Source organism: Ambystoma mexicanum, chromosome 1p, assembly GCF_040938575.1.
Source record: "Ambystoma mexicanum isolate Mex_15411 chromosome 1p, UKY_AmexF1_1, whole genome shotgun sequence".
In the NCBI taxonomy this organism is placed as follows: domain Eukaryota; kingdom Metazoa; phylum Chordata; class Amphibia; order Caudata; family Ambystomatidae; genus Ambystoma; species Ambystoma mexicanum.
Window position 1 is genome coordinate 774,955,573 of NC_090921.1, and position 21,514 is coordinate 774,977,086.

Genomic DNA, 21,514 nt, shown 5'->3' on the forward strand with positions numbered 1-21,514 from the left:
TTTTTGGGGTTTTTTTTTCACCTGCTAAGAGTGAGACTCTTTTCCTCCCACTCTTAGACATGATTTGAGGTGTTCCTTTGACTTTGTATGTGTTTTATGGGCTATGGGGTCCTTTACCCCATAGGGCTTCATGTGTTTTTGGTATGTGGGTTACACAGCACCCTCCGTGCTGTAACCCAGGGGTGTTGTAGCGACCCCCAAACATAGACTCCATACCCTGGGACTGACTACTGTCTCCCAAGGCATGTAAAGTCACCATTGACTTTACTAGTTTCAAATTGTGAACAGAACCAGTACAAACCATCCTATTGTGGACATACTGGTCGGGGCAATTCGATTGCCCCGGGGTCTGTTGTTCGAGGGGGCACTGTCCAGTCCCCCCCGACCGAGTTTTGGCTGGTGGCAGTGGATACTACTTTTTATATTCGACCGCGAATATATTCCTATGGGATTTTCCCATTGTTCGAGGCTACCAATCTTTAATATAGCCTTGAACATACCACCATTTTTTTTAATTAATATTAATTCACCGGTTGGTAATTATTGCCGAAACTTGGTTCCAAAATGGCGTTTGTGTTCGCTTCTGTGATTCCAACCCAAGTCGAGCCCTTTGTTCCACTTTTTGGCGGGGTTCTCCACAGAAGCCTCCAAAAGTGGCGCCACTCTGTCTGGGTACCACAGGGGGTGTGGGAGGGGGTTTAGGCACCCTGGACTGAGTTGCCTCGGCAACTCAAGTCACACTCTTGTGTGATTGGCCCAAGTAGTGAGCCGCCCGGCTCACCACTTAGCATGTTTGATTGACAGCTAGGTTGAATGAATGGGGGTTTTCTGCATAAAAGAAGGGCTTTGGGTACTGGAACTTCAGAAGTCGCCACAGGACCTAAAGAATCCGAGGAGGGAGAAGCCGAGCCGACCTGCAACGACAACACCACCGGTGGAGCCCTGCGGAACCGTCTCACCACTTTTCCCGACGACAGAGGAGATCTCCAGCCCGGAGAGTCTTCTTCCTTTGACTGGTGGTGATAACCAGTTTGCCCGTCTTTTTGTTTTCCTGGACCATCTCGTGTCCGCCTTGCCCGTGCCAAGCACCCCGGCAACCGGAATACCACGGATCACCACTATCGCGAAGAAAAGGGTGGTACCTTGTAACCGGGAAACTCTGCGGCTGGTTTCTTCCCTGGCAGCGCAACGACCTTCAGCTTTCCTCCACGTCGAGACCTCCTCTTCCTCTGGACGAAACACCGACTTGCACCCGCTGCCAGGAACAACTGTCCCCGCTGGAGCGTTCTTCCCACTTTCAGGTACTGTGTCCCGCCTGGCTTCCCTTGCGACAGATCGTTCGGGGTGCCAGTAAATCCTCCACTTTCTAACCTGGGCTAGCCTGGGACCTGTTAACTAACTTTTCCTGACTTAATCTCAATCTTTTGTGAACTTTCTACAAAGACTCTTTGGGCATAACCCCACTGTGTGATCCTGGACACATTTCGCTTGCTCTCTCTAAAAGTGGGTCTGGCATTTGAACTTTCTTGCTCCCCAGTAGACTTTGCCTAACTTGCCTCACTGTGGTTCTTTGAAAAGTATTGAAATTTGTGTGCTTTCATAACTCTGCCTTTTTCCCTCCCTTTTTAATAACTTATTAGAGTGCCATCTTATGTTAAGCGCTCACCTCTGTCTGAAAATAAGTGGCATTTCTCATTAAGACTAGTCTAATAAGTAATTAGGGTTGTATATATATATAATAGTGACTGTGGGCCTCATTACGACCCAGGCGGTAAGTTACCGCCTGGGCCGTACCTTTACCGCCATGGCGTAAACTATGTTTACGCCATGGTGGTTGGCGGACTTACCGCCCCATTCCGAGGTTGGCGGGGCGGTAAGTCCCCATTAACCCATTTACCCTTCCCCATTCCCATTTTTGCCCCATAGGGCATAATGGGGGTGGGGAAGGTGTTAATTACGCCACCGTAAACTACGGTGGCGTAATTAACAACATGGTCCCTTAGCGCCATGGATTTTAACACTTGCTAAAAGCAGGTGTTAAATCCTCCATGGCGCTAAGGGACCTCGGAATCAGGCGGTAAGGGTCGGCGCTGTTTACGCCGCCGTAAACCCCTTACCGCCTGGGTCCTAATGAGGCCCTGTATGTTGAATTTATTTACCTCTTTTTGTGCTAGTGTAATTTACAAGTGTGTCTTTAAATAAATAATTATATACTTTTACACCAAAGCTCTGGTCAGTGTTTGTTTGTGCTACTGTGTCTCTGTACCTATTGTGTATACTCTATATACTGCCTAACTCATCTTGAGAGAAGTCTGACTGCTCAGCCACAGCTACCAGGTAAATCTGGGTGGTACAGACTGCTACCAATTGGGTTTACTGCCAACCACCTGTAGTCCTAAATCTTTTGCAGTGGTCCCTAAGGGAACTGCACAGGTTTCTGCCTAACAGCAGCCCACTAGCGACCGGAGTCTATCCTCTAATAGCGTATGTTCAACAAGATCAAGGGCAGAGAATAGGTCCAGCAACATCAAGAGAGCAGGTTGACCCTGATCAATGTTCTGCAGAAAATTGGCTTTGAGGTCTAACATAGCGGTTTCAGTACCGAACCCCTTCCTGAAGCCAGACTGGTGGGGCAGGAGAATATCATTGCCCTCTACAAAATTCTGGAATTGCGTACGTGCAACTTAGCTAGAATTTTAATAAGAAAGTGCACATTAGTGATGGCCCGATAATTCTCTGGTACAGACGGGTCAAGAGACTTCTTTTTTAAAAGACGGGTGACCCAGGCTTCCTTGAGGAAGTGCGGGACAATTGTCTCCACGAACGGTAAGTTGATAAACGTAGTGACCCATGGACAAAGAACATCCTGACATTTGATAAAGAGACTGGATGGACAAACATCGCCCTTACAGGAGGTCGACTTCATACTAGAGATAGTTTGCGCAATAAAGGATTCAGAACAGAGTGAGAAGGAAAAAGCAATGGACGAAGGTGATGTAAGAACCACTTCTTTACCATCCACTTGGGGCAAACCCAGTTTAGGACAGGCATCCCTCAGTGATTTAATGTTAGTTTGGTGCGAAAGAACCTTATTAATGAATGAGTCATGAATAGACTGACATCAATCTTTATCTTTCACTAGAGCCAGCAGGGAGGGTGGTTTACTCTTGAAATCACACAGTATAGAAAAAAGTTCCTTGGAGCTCGATTTAGCATTCAGGATCCTGTTATTATATAAGTCAGATTTGGCCTTAGTAATGACCTCCTTATATTGTTTTACCAGACTTTTGTAATTGGCCAATGTTGTTACAGAAGGGTCTTTTCGCCAAAAGCGTTCCGCTGTTCGTTTCTTCTGCCTGATAAGAATAATAATATCGTTGAACCAGGATTTATGAATGGCTTCACTTTTAATGTAACAAGCTTTCAGGGGCGCCAACTGATTGGTAACTTCCACAAGGGTGTTTGTGACATGAAGAGCCAGGTAGCTGTTGTATGCATTTATTTTTAGGTCGTTCCATATGAATAGAAGTACTGATTCCGTTCCTCTCATGGGTCTGGAGTCGACTTGCAAGTGGTTTAATATTCTGTTTGTTTCTACATGGGTGAATAGGATTTTGTAGATGTGGTTCTACAATAGTTTTGCCCGGTAGGGTAGATTTGATATAAGTCTATAGTTGGTGGGGTCTTGCGCACTTTCTGTTTCATTTTAGGAGTGGCTTGATGTATGCTGATTTGAAGGATATAGATAGTATTCTTGTGTTCAGGGATTGGTTCAGCAGTAGCTAGACATTGCTGGGGTGCTGCTGTTGCAGATTTCTTGGTAGATGCCTGGAGGGCATTGATCACTGGGGGATCCGGTGAGGTTGGTGCCTTTTAATAGTGTTGCAAAGACTTCATCTATGGTTTTGAATCGGTCCAGTGTTGCTGTGGTTGGTGCTGTGCTAGTTATTGTTGGTTCCGTATTTGTGTTTATTGTTGCGTGGTTTGCATCAATGGTCTGTTAAATTGTTTGTATTTTTGTTCTTAGGTGGTTAGGGATGTCGCATAGCGATTGTGATGGAGTGACGCCTTTGCTGAAAGATGCTGGGTTTTTGATTTCTTTGAAGATTTTCAATAGTTCTTTTTGTGGGTTTGTAACCGATTGGATTCTTGCAGCGTAGTATGTTTTCTTTGCTTTAAGGAATGCTGATTTGTACATTTTGCGTTGTCGTTGGTATTTAATTTTGTCTGATTGTAATGGATTCTCCATAGTTTTTCCAGTTTGCGGTTTGTTTATCTGAGTTACCTCACGTCAGCGAACCATTTGACTGCAATTTATTTTAACAGTGGCTTTGAAAGGTTTTGCTGGGGCTAATTGTTCTAGGGCCTCTGTGATCTGTGTGGCGAGTTTCTTTCTGTTGAGTCAGGAGACATTCTGTTTAGCTGGGTAATGGTTGGTTTGGTTGATTCCATCCCATCAGTTCTGTTAGGGATTCCAGATCAAGACTCTTCCAGTTTCTTGTGTTGGTAGCATGCAGTATTGTGTTTCGGGCAGTGTGGAGGTTGGGAGTTTGATGGTGTTGGACATTGAATGGGATCAAGTGGTAATTCTCCATATGATCGATTGTTCACTCTTGTAAATTCGCCTGATCAGAGCGATGTCTGGTTACAGGCAGGGTGAAGTTTCTTCAGCGACTCTCCACTGCTTGATGCCTCCTGCATCTGCCTCACGGACACCTAGTCCACCCAACTTGGGGAGCTTTAATAGGCTTCAAGGTCTGTCAGATAGGTCTTACATGACTGCCTCTGCCTGTATCCCTGACCTTGCCATGTTGCAAATAAAAGATAAAATGTTGGCCAAGTAGCACTCTGTTTATTATCGCCTAATGATGCCATCTCCCTGAGAATTGTGAAAGTAATTTTGCCTTTGATTATTTTGAATGTCACAACTGCTATTAATCACTCCTCCTCTACTGGGATCATCCCTTCCGAGCTTAAATTTGCTCAGTGATTCCTTTGCTCAAGAAACCTTCTCTTGATCCTCTGGTTCCTGCCAACTTTCGACCCATCTCACGTCTCTTGTTTTTTATGAAGTTGTTGGAATCCCTGGTTGCTCCTCTGCTTGGACGGTTTTGTGAAGGTATGTCTTTGCTGGATGCTTTTCAGTCGGGTTTCAAACCTGGCTGAGGTACCGAGACTGTTTTGGTCTCGGTACTGGATGACTTGACGCTGATCTCGGATCAGGGTGGAGTGGCAGCACTGATCCTGCTGGATCTTTCGGCCACTTTTGATACTGTTGACCACCCCATCCTGATCAGTCGCTTGTCCGCTGCTGGGGTTTCTGGTCCTGTTCTCGCATGGTTCCATTCCTTTCTTTCTGATTGCTCTCAGTTGCTATCTTTGCAGCTGTTTCTGTCCGCTATCTCGGCTTTAGTATGTGGGGTTCCTCAGGGGTCTGTCCTTTCACCAACACTGTTCAACATTTACATCCAGCCTCTTGTTGCTCTTATCCACTCCCACAGCTTCAGATGCTACTCTTATGCTGATGATACTCAGAAATTAGTTCGCCTGGACCTTCTCCATCCTGTCCAGGCCACTCAGTTGAGAGAATGCCTGCAGGCCGTGGGGGGCTGGATGAGCAACAATTGGCTTAAGTTGAATGGGGACAAGTCTGAGGTTCTGGTTGTGGGTTATGCGTCTGTCACTTCTTCTTGGACTCCGTCCTTGTGGACTCCCTCTTTTGGTTATTTTCCTGCAGCTGTCCCTGTTTCCAAGAATCTTGGGGTAAAAATCTCTTCCTCTCTTTCTATGTTCTCTCAGATCAGCTCAGTCTGTCAGGCTGGCCACTTCCAGATAAGATCCTTAGGAAAGTTTGACAGTAGATTCCTGATCAGCTTCGTGCTCCGGTGGTTGCAGCTCTAGTCCTTAGTCGGATTCATTATTGCAATTCTTCATATCTTGCGCAACCTGACTATTTTAAGTCTCCAAATTCTGCAGAACTCGGCTGCCGCGATTGTCACTGGGTCTTCTTTCCTGGCTCACATATTTCCTGTTTTGAGTGCTTAACGTTGGTTGCCAGTGGTGAATCGTGTGCTCTTTAAGGCTCTGTGTCTTGTACACAGGGACTTTCATGCGGGTGGACCAGAGTATCTGTAGCTTAAGTTCCGGCCTTATGTTCCTGGCCGACTGCTGCACTCTAAGGACGGCTTCCTTATTGCTGTGCCTCGATTTCGCTTTGGGATAATTGGCGGCGGCACATTTTCACGAGGGCCGCCAAGCTGTGGAACACTTTGCCTATTGCCTATTGCGCTTTGCTCTACAGCTGGCTATCTGCAATTCAGAAGGGCTCTAAAATGTGCTCTTCTGATTTCTTTGCTCGATCGCGGTTTCTGCTCAGTCTGTTAGCACCAGGTTGCCTTTTTGGTGTCAGTTGCACTGTATCTCGGTGCAAAAAGGGATAACATAACGTACAAAAGGATAACATTTATTCATTTCAAGACTGAAACTATAACATCTCAGCTCCTCCTGCCCACATGAACAATATATGAAGACTGTGGCTGCAAAGGCCAAGATGGCAGGCAATACATTTGCTCCTCAGAAACAATGTGCCAAGTTTTGAAATTGCTGGCAAGTGTGTATTTCTAGCCCCTTCAACTGTGACAGCGGGTTCCTTCCTAGAGGAACCAAAAAGGACATGTTTCTTAATGCAGTGTCTCTTATACCACTAATCCATAGTCCCTTTTACCCCTATGCTTATGAACATTTTCTGTACATGGCACATGACCAGAGTGCTCGTGCAGCAGCACATTTTTAAAATGAAGTCTGGATACATGTGGCAAACAATCGCTGTATGGAGGGGAACGGGTTATGGACTAGGTGTACAAGAGTCACGACAATAGTTAACTTCTACTTACTCCTATCCCACATTCCTTCTCTCCATACTTAAGTGACATTTATTTATTGAATTGGACATTTGTATGGCGCCTATACACAGGTGTTTCCAGGCAGCACAAGACAAGAAGGGGCTACGGGGGGACATGGGAATCACAAAAGTACAACAAATAATAATAGTTATATTGGCATTGTGACAATCCTACTGTGCAAGTGCATGACAAGGTGATAAGTGCAAGGGGGTGGGGGTAGAGGGAGATGTGCAGGGGTGGGGTAACCCCATGGGTGGGGGAAGGCAAGTGCTGGTCAGGCCAAGGCAGCAAATGCCAGGGGAAAGAGGAGGGAGGGGAGGGTGAGTGCGGTGGACAGGGTGGACCAAGTTGGGATAGTTTGTGAAAGGTAGCCCGAGGGCAAGTGCTGGCAAAGGATGCTGGGGGGGACTGGTGGAGGATGGTCTGGCCCCTGTATGACTCTGAAGGGAGTAGGCCCCAGTGGGAGATGAAGAGTTTCTCATGGAGGGGCAGAGGGAAGGAATAGGAGAAAAGGAGTGTCTTGAGAAGTTTCCGGAACGTAAGAAGATATGGCACAAGTCTGACGGGGGGGGGGGGGGCTGTTCCAGAGGAAGGAGCCACCTGAGTAAAGGGATCGACCTCCTACTCTCTGCTTGGAGAAATGTTTGACCTGCAGAGAGTTGGAGCCAGAAAACCCGAAGGACTCTGGCCGGGAGGTATTTTGGGAGAGAAAGATGGATGTAGAGAGGTCCCAGGCCCCAGACAACCTTGTGGATGATGGAAAGGGTCTTGAATTTGATCCTTGCAGTCACAGGGAGCCAGTATAGACATTTTAAGGCTAGAGAGATGCAGTCCCTGGGCTTGAGGTCAAGGATAAGTCCTTCAGTCCTATTCTGGATTAGTTGAAGGAGAGGAAGAGGGGAAAGAGGCATGTTGAGGAAGAGGCTATTACAGTAGTCAATCCTAGAGAGAACCAGGGCCCTGGAGACATTGAGCTTCTGGGGGAAGGTGAGGAAAGGTAGAAGGCCCCTGAGGAGATGAAGCTGAAATTGAACTTATTGGCAAGGTCCATGATCTGTGGAGAGAAAGAGAGAGAAGAGTCAAAGATGATCCCAAGGTCCTTTGCCTCAAAAGTGGGTGAGGGGAGAATACCCAAGGAGTCTGGCCAGAGAGTGGAGGGGGCGGGGGACAAGGATCAGACGACCCAATGAGAAGGATCGCTGTCTTCCTGGTGTTAAGGCAGATGCTTTGGGATTTGACCAGTTGGTCACTTTGCAAAGGACTAATAGAGGGATGTGTCTGACCTAAAAGCAACAGATGCTACCTGGCTCTGACTGTCGCTTGGATTTGGCTGACAGCCAAAGCTCCTAACATAGGGTGCGGGTGGGTGGTGATCAAAAGGTGAAGGGGCTGCTGGAAAGAGACTGATCCACAGCAGCCCCCCCCCGCCTTATAATCGTCCCGGGAGGATAGCTCAGTGGCAGCGTGTGCGTCTTGGAAGCAAGACGACACGAAGCAACAACAGGTTCGATCCCCGGGTCCGCGCTTAGAAACCTCTGGGTGTTTAAACGCGTTATAAATACGCAACTAAGACAAAAAAAAAACACAATTACACAACTAACAAAAACAAACAATTCCTGTACAGCGCCTCGGTGCGTGTGGGCTGTGTGAGCGCTTTATAAATGTAAAATAAATAAAAAAATAAAAAATAAGCTTCCCCCAAGCGCCTTGCTCTCTTCCGCCTCATAGAGGAGGAAGAGTAGAGGGTGACCACCCCCAGAAGGAGGCAGCCAGAGGGGACAGCCCGCTATGTAGGCTGTACCTATCATGCCCCATGCGGTGGCCGGTCAGCCTCTTACATCACTGTTAAACCAAGACATTCAGGACAAAGTCCTTGATTGGTCATTTGATGGGAATACCCCCTTTTGCTCCTAACATGGAAGAGTATGTGCAAGAAATAGAAGACTGGGGTGCACTAGGCAGTAAAGCACATTACAGCAATGCCTTTAAGGAGCGGAGCAGTACATGTAGTGTAACGTCATTAAGGCAAATAGTCTGGTGATGTGGGGTGCTTGTGAAGTACCTTCATATTATGATAGGTACTTTCTAATGACAATGGACAGTTTTAATTGGCGAAATGAAGAGTGTTCGTTAAACTGAATTATTCTTAGTTTTCCAAATGATTTCTGTCTTCATTTTGTTAATGTCCTACTATCTACATTACTTTTTAGTTAAAATGGGGTTACCTCTTCATTTCAACAGAGCCTTGATGTATGCTGTACAAATACCTATTAACTGGCCTCCGGAATCCTAAATGCCTTACACGCGAATCAACTTCTCCCCTTATTCACACGTTGAAATCCAACCCTCTCCCTGCCCCAAAGAATGAATCTGGAGAAGGAGTAGGAGCCGAATGTGACATGTGGCACATGCCACAGCGTGCCACAGCATGCCATCAATCTCTGGACTGGCTGATGTAAAATGTGCAGTTTTAAGGATTTCAAACACATTCAACAAGGGAAAAATACCCTCTCAATCATTGTGGGATTGTTTTATATTGAAACACTTTCAGCAAATGCATAGTTTAAGCACTTATCATGCCACAGCATGTCACCAATCTCGGGACCAGCTGATGTCAATTTTACTGTTTAAATGACTTCAAAGACATTAAACAAGTGAATAATCATTGTGAGATGTTATAAATCAAATTTAAAAAACAAGAAAAATATGAATTCCAACAGCTTCCTAGAATTTTTAAACTAGTGCACTGCATTCTGAAGCTCTACCATTACACCAATGCTTCAGAAGGGGAATTTGTGTGCTAGTTCCTATGACCTATTAAAACAGCAGGGCCAGAAAGTCCTTTTTTAGTGTCAATTCTAACGTGGCATGTCACTTACATATTTCTTTATATCTGCTTCAAATCAGTGTTTTTATTGCTTCAAAATTACTTCAGGTATCTCACCCCTTAGTCTCTTGTCTTATGTTTTATACCTTTCAGCAATTGAATGGTTGAACGCACTTGGAACTCCAGCATGCCACAGCATGTCACCCCTCTCGGGACTAGCTGATGTCAAATTTACTGTTTAAATGACTTTAAAGACATTCAACAAGTGAGTAAAAAGCCTCACAATCATTGGGAGATGTTATAAATCAAATTTTAAAAAAAAGAAAAATTCGAATTTTGACAGCTTTCTAGAACTTTGAACTTCATGCTTTGTATTCTAAAGTTCTACCATTGGACCAACGCTTTAGATGGAAAGATGTGGTGCTAGTTCTTATGACCTATTCAACCAGCAGGCCCTGAAAGTCCCGTTTCAGTGTCAATTCTAACGTGGCATGCCACCTAGATATTTCTTTATATCTGCTTCAAATCAGTGTTTTCATTGCTTCAAAATTACTTCAGGCATCTTACCTTTTAGCCTCTTGTGTTATATTTCATAACTTTCAGCCACATGGAACTCCAGCATGCCACAGCATGTCACCAATCTCTGGACTAGCTGATGTAAAATGTACTGTTTAAATGACTTCAAAAAACATTAAACAAGTGAGGAAATAGCCTCACGACCATTGAGAGATGTTATAAATTAAATTTAAAAATAAAAACCATGTACGTCACCTTGCGGCTGCTAGCTGTCTGTCTCCTGTGCATTACACAATATGGCCTGGGTATAAGTAGAATCCTCTGACAGCGAGTAAAGCAGAGAAGGGCCTTCAAACATTCTGCAGGACCCCTCTCTGGGACAGCTGATGGACAAAGCAGCATGGGCAGGCCTAGGGCCACTATTCCATAAACTGTACTGTCTCCTGGGCTCGGTCGCCTTCTCGCAAGGGCCGACAGCTGTGAGGCCCAGAGCCTGCAAGAGACAATGGCAGGAGGAACATAAGGCCAGTGGCGAACCACTGTCCAAATCACGCAAAGGACACACAAAAGAGAGGCATGCTAAGGGAAAGGCGTGATGGAAGGGACAAGGTGACATACCCCTTAGCCCATAGGAAGACCAAGAGGGCACTGAATGGGATTCTAGCAGCACTGAGAGTTCTCACCTTTCTGTGAGCTTGGCCACTCCTCAGGAAGGAGAACCGTGCAAAAGGCACAATAAGAGCGTTTAGAAATGCAGAGATAGTTCCCTGGTTGACCCCTTTCATCCAGACCTGCTACTCCACCCGAGATCCTCGAGGAGAAGACCCCACTTAAGGCCAAAAGGTACTTGAGCAAGTGACTGTGCATGCCTCTAAATAAGGAGGTGAGAGGCTAATTGAAGGCACAATATCCCAGACCTTCTCTGCCGGATAAAGTAGCGGACACTCTGGAGGTGGACTCATTCATGGTGAAGCACACCAAGGACCTGAAAAGGGCATTGACCGCTCATGGATAGCATGTCAGGACACACTCCTCGATTCCATAGGTCCATTGGCCAAGATCATTAAAATGGTCGAAGAGACCAAAGAGGCCATGCCTATGGATGTGCATATTCTGGCTAATTGGGCACAAAGAGCAGTTTGTTTAATAAGTAATACCAACTGTACAATAGCAGCTGAGAGCAGACGATCGATTGTAGTAAAGATCGACCTGAAACTCAGGGAGTTGGCATCCTCTGAGGCCACTGCAGCAGCTAAAGGGCTTTTGTTTGGAGAAGCTTTTGTCAAAGACATGTCCAGATTTGTTAACACCTTTGCTGCTCTGGACAAAGGTCAGACATTGGTAAAAAGAGTGTTTGTGCCCTGTGTATCCGCCAGGGCGGCAGAAGCAGAGGCGTCTCTGCCAGCCACTGAGGAGGCCAGAGGAACTATAGAGGAAACAACTGGTGACATCAGGAAGACAGAAGGCTGAATCCTTCCTTCCCCTCCCGTGGAAGAGGCAGGGGTCGGGGTTGGCACTGCACCAGCAGGTGAGAGTACAGTCGTATGCACACAGCGCAGCAGCAAGCAATGCAATTCCCGCAATAGTTGGTAGGCTAGCGATGCACCTAAGCGCTTGGGAGGAGCTTACCGTGGACTCTTGGGTCGCAGAGACTGTGCAGGAGTGTTGTCTGTAATTTTTAAAGAGCACAAACTAAACTGCAGCACGCTTTCGCAATTTCAGAGTGTTAGGCAGAATCACATGCAGTACCCTTGGGGAACACTACATGCAATTAAGACGACAAGTGTCAGTACAATTTCACCTTTGGTACAGGCCTGTACTACACAGTTATGTGGTAGCATTGGCTGAGCAGCCAGACTTATCTCAAGAGTTAAAGTGAGCAGTAGAACAAGTTACACAAAGGGACCAACAAATACAGTGGTTCAACTCAAGGTTTCTTGGTAAAAGAATACACATTTATTTACACAGTCAATTAGAAAACATTACACTAGCAAAAGCAGCTTAATATCATACACTAATACACCACAATACACAACCAATAAGTTACTGAACAAGTTCAGCTCCCCTGAAGTGGGAGCAAAATGGCACTTCAGTTACTTTAAAAAGGGGTAAAAAGACAAGGTTATAAGAAATGCAGCCCAAATACATTCATAGGTAGGGCAAAGGGTTTCAGTTAACTACAAGCAGCAATTCAATTTGATAGGCCTGGGTCAATGTCAATGGGTCAGAGTCTTTGTATAGGATAGCACAGTTCTGGTAGATAACGGTTAAGTCTTTGCCACGGTTCTTAGAAGAATTTGGCTAGGTGAAAAGTTAGACAACTGTTTAGGGAAGGACCAGCCTTCAAAGAGGGGAAAGTTTCACAAACTTTCTCTGTGGTCGAAAAGATTTCCGGACCGCGTTTGCACAGTACCTTTTAAAGTGAAGAAAAGCTGTAGCTGAGGCAGTTGTTCCTGGCAGTTCGAGCAGACCTTGCTGTTCCTGTGCTTCAGTCGTGGGGACAAGAAGGAGGACGTCGGGAGGTTCCTGCACTGCCCAGGGACAAGGCCACAAGCTTGGCTAAACGTCGGTTTAAGGTATGAGTGCCTTAAAGAACACAAACTGGTATCCTTCCCACTGGCTATCCGGTTTTCCACAGCACTCTGTAGAAAATTCGACCAGGAGGGGGCGGTTTCCAGGCGGCTTGTGAGTTGGTTGGTCCCACCAAATTCGAGGGAAGAATTTAACCTTCAAGGGCTTCTCAGTCGATGGAGTTTCAGGCAATTCGGACCTGCAGCAGGGCTTCACCAGTCGTTCAGGAGTTGCACTAGTCCTCTTCCTTCAGCTCGTCTTCGGTTCTTTCGTTCCAGTGGTCGACTCTGCTTTCCAAGTCCCAGAGACCTGCTTTTAAACAGTTTTCCCCCATTCATTCCAGCCTGGCTGTCACTCACACAGCAGGGTGGCTGTTGTTGCTGGACAGCCAGCCAGCCAATCACACCAGAGTGCATTCAGGTCTCCTAGGAGACTAAGCACAGGGAGTTTCGGGCACCTCCCTCACATCCTGTCCACCCCAGACACTGAGGCGCCAGAGGAGGGCTTCAGCACTGAAACCCGCCAAAGGACAACGAACAAAGGGACCAAACCTGGTTAAACACAAGAAGGACCTTTCCTAAAGGAAACGGTGAAAAAAGTCGACCAGAGTCTGTTTTTACAGATAGGTCTTGGGCGCCATCTTGAAAAACATGGCTGACCCGATATTTTTTGCTACCGTTATCCGCGGTCTGGTAAAATCATGGTAGTTTGATCTAAACCACTGCCAGCACCCATTTAAACTAGGAAAGGGTAACATTTGACTGTTACATGAGTGTTTTGACTCGGGGATGCTAGGTAACCCCTCCAGAACTCTATAGGAAGATAGTGTGTGCTGGGTCAGTAAATATAAAGAGACTAGTGAAGTCAATTTAACTTTACATGCTCTGGGAGACAGTAGTCAGTCCCAGAGAAAGTGTTTAAACCTTGGGGAGTCTGAAAGACACCCGTTTGCCACTGAACTGAAGGTGTTGTGTGACACAAAGTAAAAGATGATGCCTATGGAGTTGTTTTAAAACACCATAACCAAAGAACACAAAAGTAAAACACACATCAAAATACATGGAAGAGTGGGGAAAAAGGCTCACACTCTCCCAGGTAGAAAAATCAAATCCTAGAAATCCAGCAAAGGTGCTGGGGGTCTCAAAAGGTAAGTGAAATGAGCACATTTTGAGAATTCTCCCTAAACACAGAGGAGGAACAAAGCCTCATGGACAAGGAAGTAGGAGAGTTTCTAAAGAAAATGGCGATAAGGCCAGCGCAGCAGGTGGCGCAACGCTTCCTAAGCAATGTCTTACTGGTGGAACAGAAGCAAAAGGTCAGGCCGTTGATAATCTCAGACAATTTAACGCCTTTCTCGTGTACCGACACTGCAAGATGGAGGAAATCCATCTCTTCAGGGACATTTTGCAGAAAGGACACTGGCTAACCTGCATAGAAGGGACATTTTGCAGAAAGGACACTGGCTAACCTGCATAGATTTGAGGGATGCCTATCTAGCAGTACCCATTCCTGAGATGCACCAGTAATTTTTAGGATTCCTCTGGTGATGGTAAAGGTGGGAGTTTATGTGTCTCCCTTTTCGGTCTAACTTCAGCACAGTGGTGCTTCACAAAGCTACTCAGATACATCGAGGATATTTGTCTCATGGCGCAGGATCCGATGCGGCTGCCAGAGCAAATGGTCCCAATGACGGGTCTCCTAGAGAAACTGGGGTTCCTCATCAATTGGGAGAAATCCGAGATCACCACAGCAGAGAATGGAGTTCCTGCGGTTTATCACAGACTCAAAGCTGGGGCACTGTCTCTGCCCCTGTAGAAAATGAATGACCCTTTAAAACATCACAGTATTGACTTTCCATTAAAGACTAAACTTTACTTGACAGTCTTATGTTTGCTCAATCACCTCTTCTGTTTAAAAGTTCTTTTAATTAACTGATCAATTTCCCATCAATCATCTGTCATACCAAGTTGCATTCATCAGTAATTTTACAGTCACTTATCTAAGAAGGAATCTGCTGAACCTCCAAGGGAACCTGACAGCAGGCGCGGACACTAAACAGGCAGACAACACACGGCAGATCTCTGCTGGAGTTGGAGGCGGTTCATTACAGGTTTTGTTCTTCGTTATACCCTGTTCGAGATGGAGTCAATCATTAGGAAGCTACAGCGAGACAGTAAAAGAAAGAGGAATTGGGGATGAGGAATCCCCACAGTAACATCACAGTATTGACTTTCCATTAAAGACTAAACTTTACTTGACAGTCTTATGTTTGCTCAATCACCTCTTCTGTTTAAAAGTTCTTTTAACTAACTGATCAATTTCCCATCAATCATCTGTCATAACAAGTTGCATTCGTCAGTAATTTTACAGTCACTTATCTAAGAAGGAATCTGCTGAACCTCCAAGGGAACCTGACAGCAGGCGCAGACACTAAACAGGCAGACAACACACGGCGGATCCCTGCTGGAGTTGGAGGCGGTTCATTACAGGTTTTGTTCTTCGTTATACCCTGTTCGAGATGGAGTGAATCATTAGGAAGTTACAGCGAGACAGTAAAAGAAAGAGGAATTAGGGATGAGGAATTGTGAGGTGATAGGACCATAACGTCGTGATTCATGGACTAGGACAAGTGTCATGCCCGAGGGCAATAGAGTTTCAAACTGCAAAGATTACATTGACACAGAAAATGTTTTTTTCTTTGATTTTTGTTTAATGTTCTTTTTCTTTTTAAGATTGCTGCTTGAGTTTTAATAAAGAAGATTATGCATAATACAAGCCTCTTTGTCTTTAATAGAATCATGACTTTCCTGAAAGAAAGTATTGACAATCTGGACTCTACCACAGTACCAACTGCCTCAATGGAGTTTACCATCAGACAGCATTTCTGGCTAGTCCCTTTTTTCTGGCAATGTATTCCATATCGTGTCATGGAGTGCCCCCTACATTTCTCTGTCAACAGAGCTGCCAAGTGTCCCTAAAATCGTGGGAGTCTCTAGCAAAAGGAGACGGACACCTGCACTCTCGTATTTGAGCAGGATTTTCTTTCTACATCTGCAAAGATCTTCAGCTGTGCCTCAGACAGTCCCTTTGTTTGTGGCAACACTGGGGTGAAGTAAGTAACACACTGCTGAACACACCACTCAACAGCACATGCTGGTCTCACTGGGGCTAAACTGTGTCCTGTGCACCTCGACTGCTGAATTTCCAGCTGATCTCAGTGGCAACTTTGGATAAAGAGGGATAAATGGGATAGATAAGATGATCATGTGTTTAATTTCAGCACAGGTGGTGTGTGAGAGGCTACACAGCCCATGTGATGGTCTGACATGTATATTCTGGCACACAAACATGACTGTAGTGTCTGACAGGACATATTCTTGCTTTGCTTCTAAACATGATTAGAAACCACATCCGGCAGTCTCATATGAAGCACAGTTTAGGGTTTCTAAGCCAGACCTTTCATTTTTTAATGTTACATCAGGAAAGGAGAGGACCTTGCAATTCTCTTATTGATTTCATGTGCAAGTTCATCACTACCAGGTTGGTGCTGCAGACCCCAGTCAACGTCAAGGGATAGGCTTCACGGAGGGACTACTTCACCTTAATGTCTACTTTTCTTAAGCCTCAGCCGGAGGAAAATTCAGACACTTCCCAACAGACTGGTCCCTCTAAATGTCGCTGTGGCTCATATGTCTCACACTCTGAACAACCTCTATTGTTCTTCAAAGGCATACAAGAAATGGACAACTGCCCTCAGGGCCACAGCTTTATGGAAGAAATGGCAGCAATTATATGGCTTTTCCCCTAGTCCATGTTGGCAAGAGAGTAACAATATTCTTATACTGCAGGCCCATGTGAAATATAGCTTTCTCTTAAAATCTATGTATCATATGTTTGTCCTTCTGTAGGCTGTTGATTTCTTGGAGTCATAGATGTGTGTGATTTGTTGCATTTTGATAAGTTGTTCATTTTGTGAGGCCCATTGCTTCCGAGTCACATTTTACATGTTACTCTGTGGAATCTCAGCAGTGGGTCAAAGAATAGAAGAAAAACATGACAGGTTTTAGTTAAAAACAATATTTCCAGAGACACATGGGCTAGATGGAGCCTGGGGTCCCCTGGTATATTAAACAGGCCAGGCATTTCAGGAGCCACTTAAGGAAAGAAGGAAGGCCCTTTACCCTGGAATAGGGGGTGCAGAGATTGGGGTCTCCCAAAGCATTGATACGAACAGAAATGCGACATTCACAAATAGAGTGAGAGGCGTTCCTTGGTCTGTTGTGGTGTCGTCATGTCCACCTTTACATTTTTCATCATCCTATCATGATCGTGATGGACCCAAAACCCCTACTGCCAATTTTCCAAGGGTCATTTCTTCGCACACCACTCCCATTAGAGCACTTGATTGCAACTGTCAGATTACATGGTCACTGTCCATTTCGATGCAGTGGCTGGCAACCCCATGGACTAACTGCTGGGTTATCCAGGTCTTCGGGCGTCGACATCGGAGGCAGTGGAAGTTGAGGCGAAACTTTGGTTAGCATGGTCGGATCGATGACTCCTCTAAAATATTTATCACTTTGATTGTCCTGCTGCTCTTTAAATTCGTTTTCAGCTGTGTGCCCATCTTGATTGTCCTGCTCCTGTTTACATTTGTTTTTAGCTGTGTGCATAACCTGCTTTTCATGAGAATGTGTTAACAAGCCCACCCCTCTGTACTCTGTCTAGTCTGCTACCGGTTCCCTCACCCTTCCTCAGTCCCATTGTCCCTCTGTGCTGTTATTCCCCTCAGCCATACACCCATTATGTCCCCTTCCTCTGCCTGTTCACTGTTTTTCTGTGCATATTACCTCCCCCAGCTCCCCTTGTTTTTCTCCCAGTCTTGTTCCCTGTCTCCCCCCCTCTACCTTCTGCTCTCGCTGCGCCTCTGTGGCCTCAGCCTGGTTAAGTGTACCTCACTCTCTGCAGTTTACTACGGCGCTATCTATCTCTCCTATCTTCTCAAACTGCTGCTCTATCTCTTATCCTTCACCCCTTACTAAGTCTGTCAGGAAGAACCTCAAGAAGGACATACTGAGCTCTAACCCAGGCCTTCCAATTGCAGGCACCTATGTCATTGCCTCTGCCAGAGAGACTCTCACAGACATACTCTGTTGTTCCTTCACCCGTCCTATGGACTCTCCATATGATTGCTCTTCTCTCTCCTTTCTCTTCTTTGCCCATCAATGGTGGCACCCGCTGCGAGGTTTTCTTGCCCTCTCCACCTCCAGGGTCATCATCAATGTCTACTGCAATGGTACCATCATGGTCCAGGGTCCTCAAACCAACCTTCTACTCTTTCATAGGCTCCTCCCCCATCTTATCAACCTCCCTCCGCCTTTTGCACCAGCTCCTTCAGCTGCCCTGGCTCCCATGCCTGCTGTGCCCACCTTGGCTCCCTTGCCCACCTCCTAACCACCCTTCTACCCTCGCCATGGATTTCTTGCCACCACCCCACACATTGACAACCCCATCTGCCTTCTCCCCTTGGGTGAACCAGTCACCCACTAACACTGTATCTGGGGCTCCCTTGCCCCCTGTGGTGCCTCCCGCACTGGCACCCTCCTCACCCATTATGGTCCTGGCTCCCTTACCGGACCTGGCTCCTCTGCCCCCTTCTACCTCTGTCCCTCAGGTACTATCGTCACTTAGTGGGGCCCACTGTCCCCTGCTCCCCCCGTAAGTCTTTCACTGATTGCAATCTGCTCCACATTGCCATGGTAAGCACTCGCTCAGCTGGCAAACTCTCCTCTGACATCTGCAACCTCCTTGAACTCCTGGATTGTGATGTTCTTGCCATCACTGAAACCTGGTTCAAGGATTGCTCTGTCACATGTTTTGACACACTTCTCCCAGAAGGCTACACCATACTCTCTCTTCCTAGACCAAACAGACCAGGTGGGGGAGTAGCATTGATCTTCCCTGAGTGTATCCCTGTGTCTGTCATTCCCACTCAGGCCTACTCACCCTTTGAGTCCCTGATCTGCAGGCTGTCCCTCTCTCCAAGCTCTTCACTGCTGCTGTCCACCTTCTATCGGCCACCTGGTCAGCCCTCCCTCTTCCTTTCGTAATGGGATGACCTGGCCTCCTCTCTCCTTTCCTCCTCTTCTCATCTCCTCCTACTGGGTGATCCCAACATCCATCTCGACTCACCTGATTCCTTAAGACCTTTATGCAACCTTTGCGACTCTCCCTTTCTTTCCATCTTACCGTCTGGCACAACGCACAGCGCTGGCCACACCTTGGATGCTCTCTTCTCAACTGACATTCCGCTATCTATCCCTCTCACTACTTCTCTCTCCTGGACTGATCATTTTCTCCTCTCTTCTCACTTGAAGCTCTCTTCTCCCGTTGCATAGGTAAGCCCGGCACTGACTCCCGTCTACAAGGTCATCTGACCCATGAAAATAGTCTCAGTAGCTGCCTTTGCCTCCACCTATTATACTCCTTCCACTCCTGCGATTGACTCCCACCCTGCCACAGTCCTCTCAAACTTTAACCTCTCTGTTTCCAATACTCTTTATATTCTTGCCTCTGTCATGAGGGTACGATTGAAGCCTACCAAAAAGTGCAACTCTTGGTATGACTCCAAATCAGCATCCGTTAAACACAAGTGCAGGGCAGCCAAATAGAAATGGGATTCCTCTGGAGCAACCTCTGACAAACTGGCCTGCCGCCTCCTCCAAAGGCAGTATAGACTCTGCATCTGCTCCCAGAAAAGAGTCTTTATACAAGCCTGCATCTCTGCGGTATCCAATAATACGGACACACTTTTCAAAGTCTGCAAGGAATTAGCCAACCCTACCGCAGCCTCCTCCACCACCTCACACCACCAGCTCGCACCATCCACCACACATGACACAAAGTCAGGCACGCCCGCAGTGTCAATGAAAGGGAAGGGGCGCCTGAAAGCAGACATGGATGTGTGTCAAAGGGCAAAATAACACATATACTGCATAGCACCTGCATCACACACAAGCATGTGACTGGCATAGTCCTTCCACAAACATGACTGATGCCAATACACAGATGGCACGTAGCATAGCCATGCCAGAATTGTCAACCAGCCTCAGACGGAAGTTGAATACTACTGACCATGAGCCATGTACAATGCATGTCAGATGACATTTCATGGAATTCACTATTAGAAAACCCACATGTGTCACAGGGTGCAACAACGCTAGGGTGTTGTAATACAGTGAGGGCAGGCATACGGATTCAATAATGCTAGGTCACATTGACATCACACAAGTGAATAGGCATATTGAAGGGGATAACAGGGTTTAGAAGTGTGTGGGTGCAGTGCAGTACATGGGTACGGCTTCAACTATGAATAAAAACACAGATCCAGTAATGTCAATGTCGTGGCCTGATGGCAATGTAAGGGTAAGTGCCGTCATCATGTGTAAAGTGTTGGTAGTGGGTTGTAGGGATACAGTAAACCTCACCCCCAAGGGCAGGGGGTGGCTGGGAGGCAGTGCATGTGTTAAAATGGTTGCTCAGAGTACCGTGTTGTAGCAGACAGTGTGGGCAGGTGGCAAGTACATTCAGTCATCTGGGAGGAAGCATCAGAAGTGCCTGCAGACCCGGAGAAGCTACACCTCCAGTTACATAAAGGCAGGGAGGCTGTACCAGAGGGAGGCCCCAGCTCAACACAGACATGAACCACAAACTAATTTCCATGAGGAGCAACTGACCCTGAGGGAGTAAGAAAGGGATGATCAAAGACCATGAGAATGAAGTAAATACTGGAGGTGGAGTTGAAGGAATTGCTGGCTCAGGACCCATAGGGACTTGCTAAGAATGCACAGGGTTCAGGAATGAACACTCATAGCCACTATGAGCCTGTGCCATCATCACAGTCCTAGGGAGATACCTTGCACCAAGCCTAAAGGACTTTTCACACAGTCCAGGACAGGCAGAGTTGCAGAGGCAAGAAATCCTGGTAAAGCCTGTTGCAGTTGTCCATCAAAGGAATTACCTGTCCTCTGGAGACAGTGAGCTGCTGGGGGATGGAGAGGAAAGGAAGAATGCCTCTGAGGATGAGCAACTGTCATGATCTCTGCTTCCAAAAGGTCAGGGTTTTCCCAACTCCCTTGGAAGCAGATTCATAACCCAGGTTCCGAGTGCCAACCAGTCCCAATTGGGACCTTTTGGACCCAGTCCTGGCGCCAGTGGCACCAGGCTCATAAATATGCCCAGTCCCAGCGCTGGAAGCGCCAGGCTCATAATGCTTGGGTGGACTTACCTGCAGCAGACCATGCTGCTTACTTGCCTGCCAGTTGAGCCTCTGATCCTCTTCTGTTTGGAACTACTTTTCCTGTTGGGTGGGGCAGGAGCCACTCCCTAGGTTCAGAACACTGGAACTCTTCTGGAAAGCAGGAACTCTTTTCTTACCTAGGCGTGGCTGTGGAAGGAGACACCTAAGCACTACAGGAGGCTATTTAAACCACACCCGATGGATGAATCTTGCTTTGCGTTATTCTGCATCCTCTGCAGCAGAACGCTCATCGTGTCTTCTGCATCTGATCCTGGGCCTAAGGAAAAAGGCTTACCATCCTGAATCCAGTCTTCAGCAACACCTATAAAGACAAGAAAGAACAGGTTAGCATTACGGTCTTCAGTGACAGCTCTTCACTTACCTGGGCCATCGGCTGTC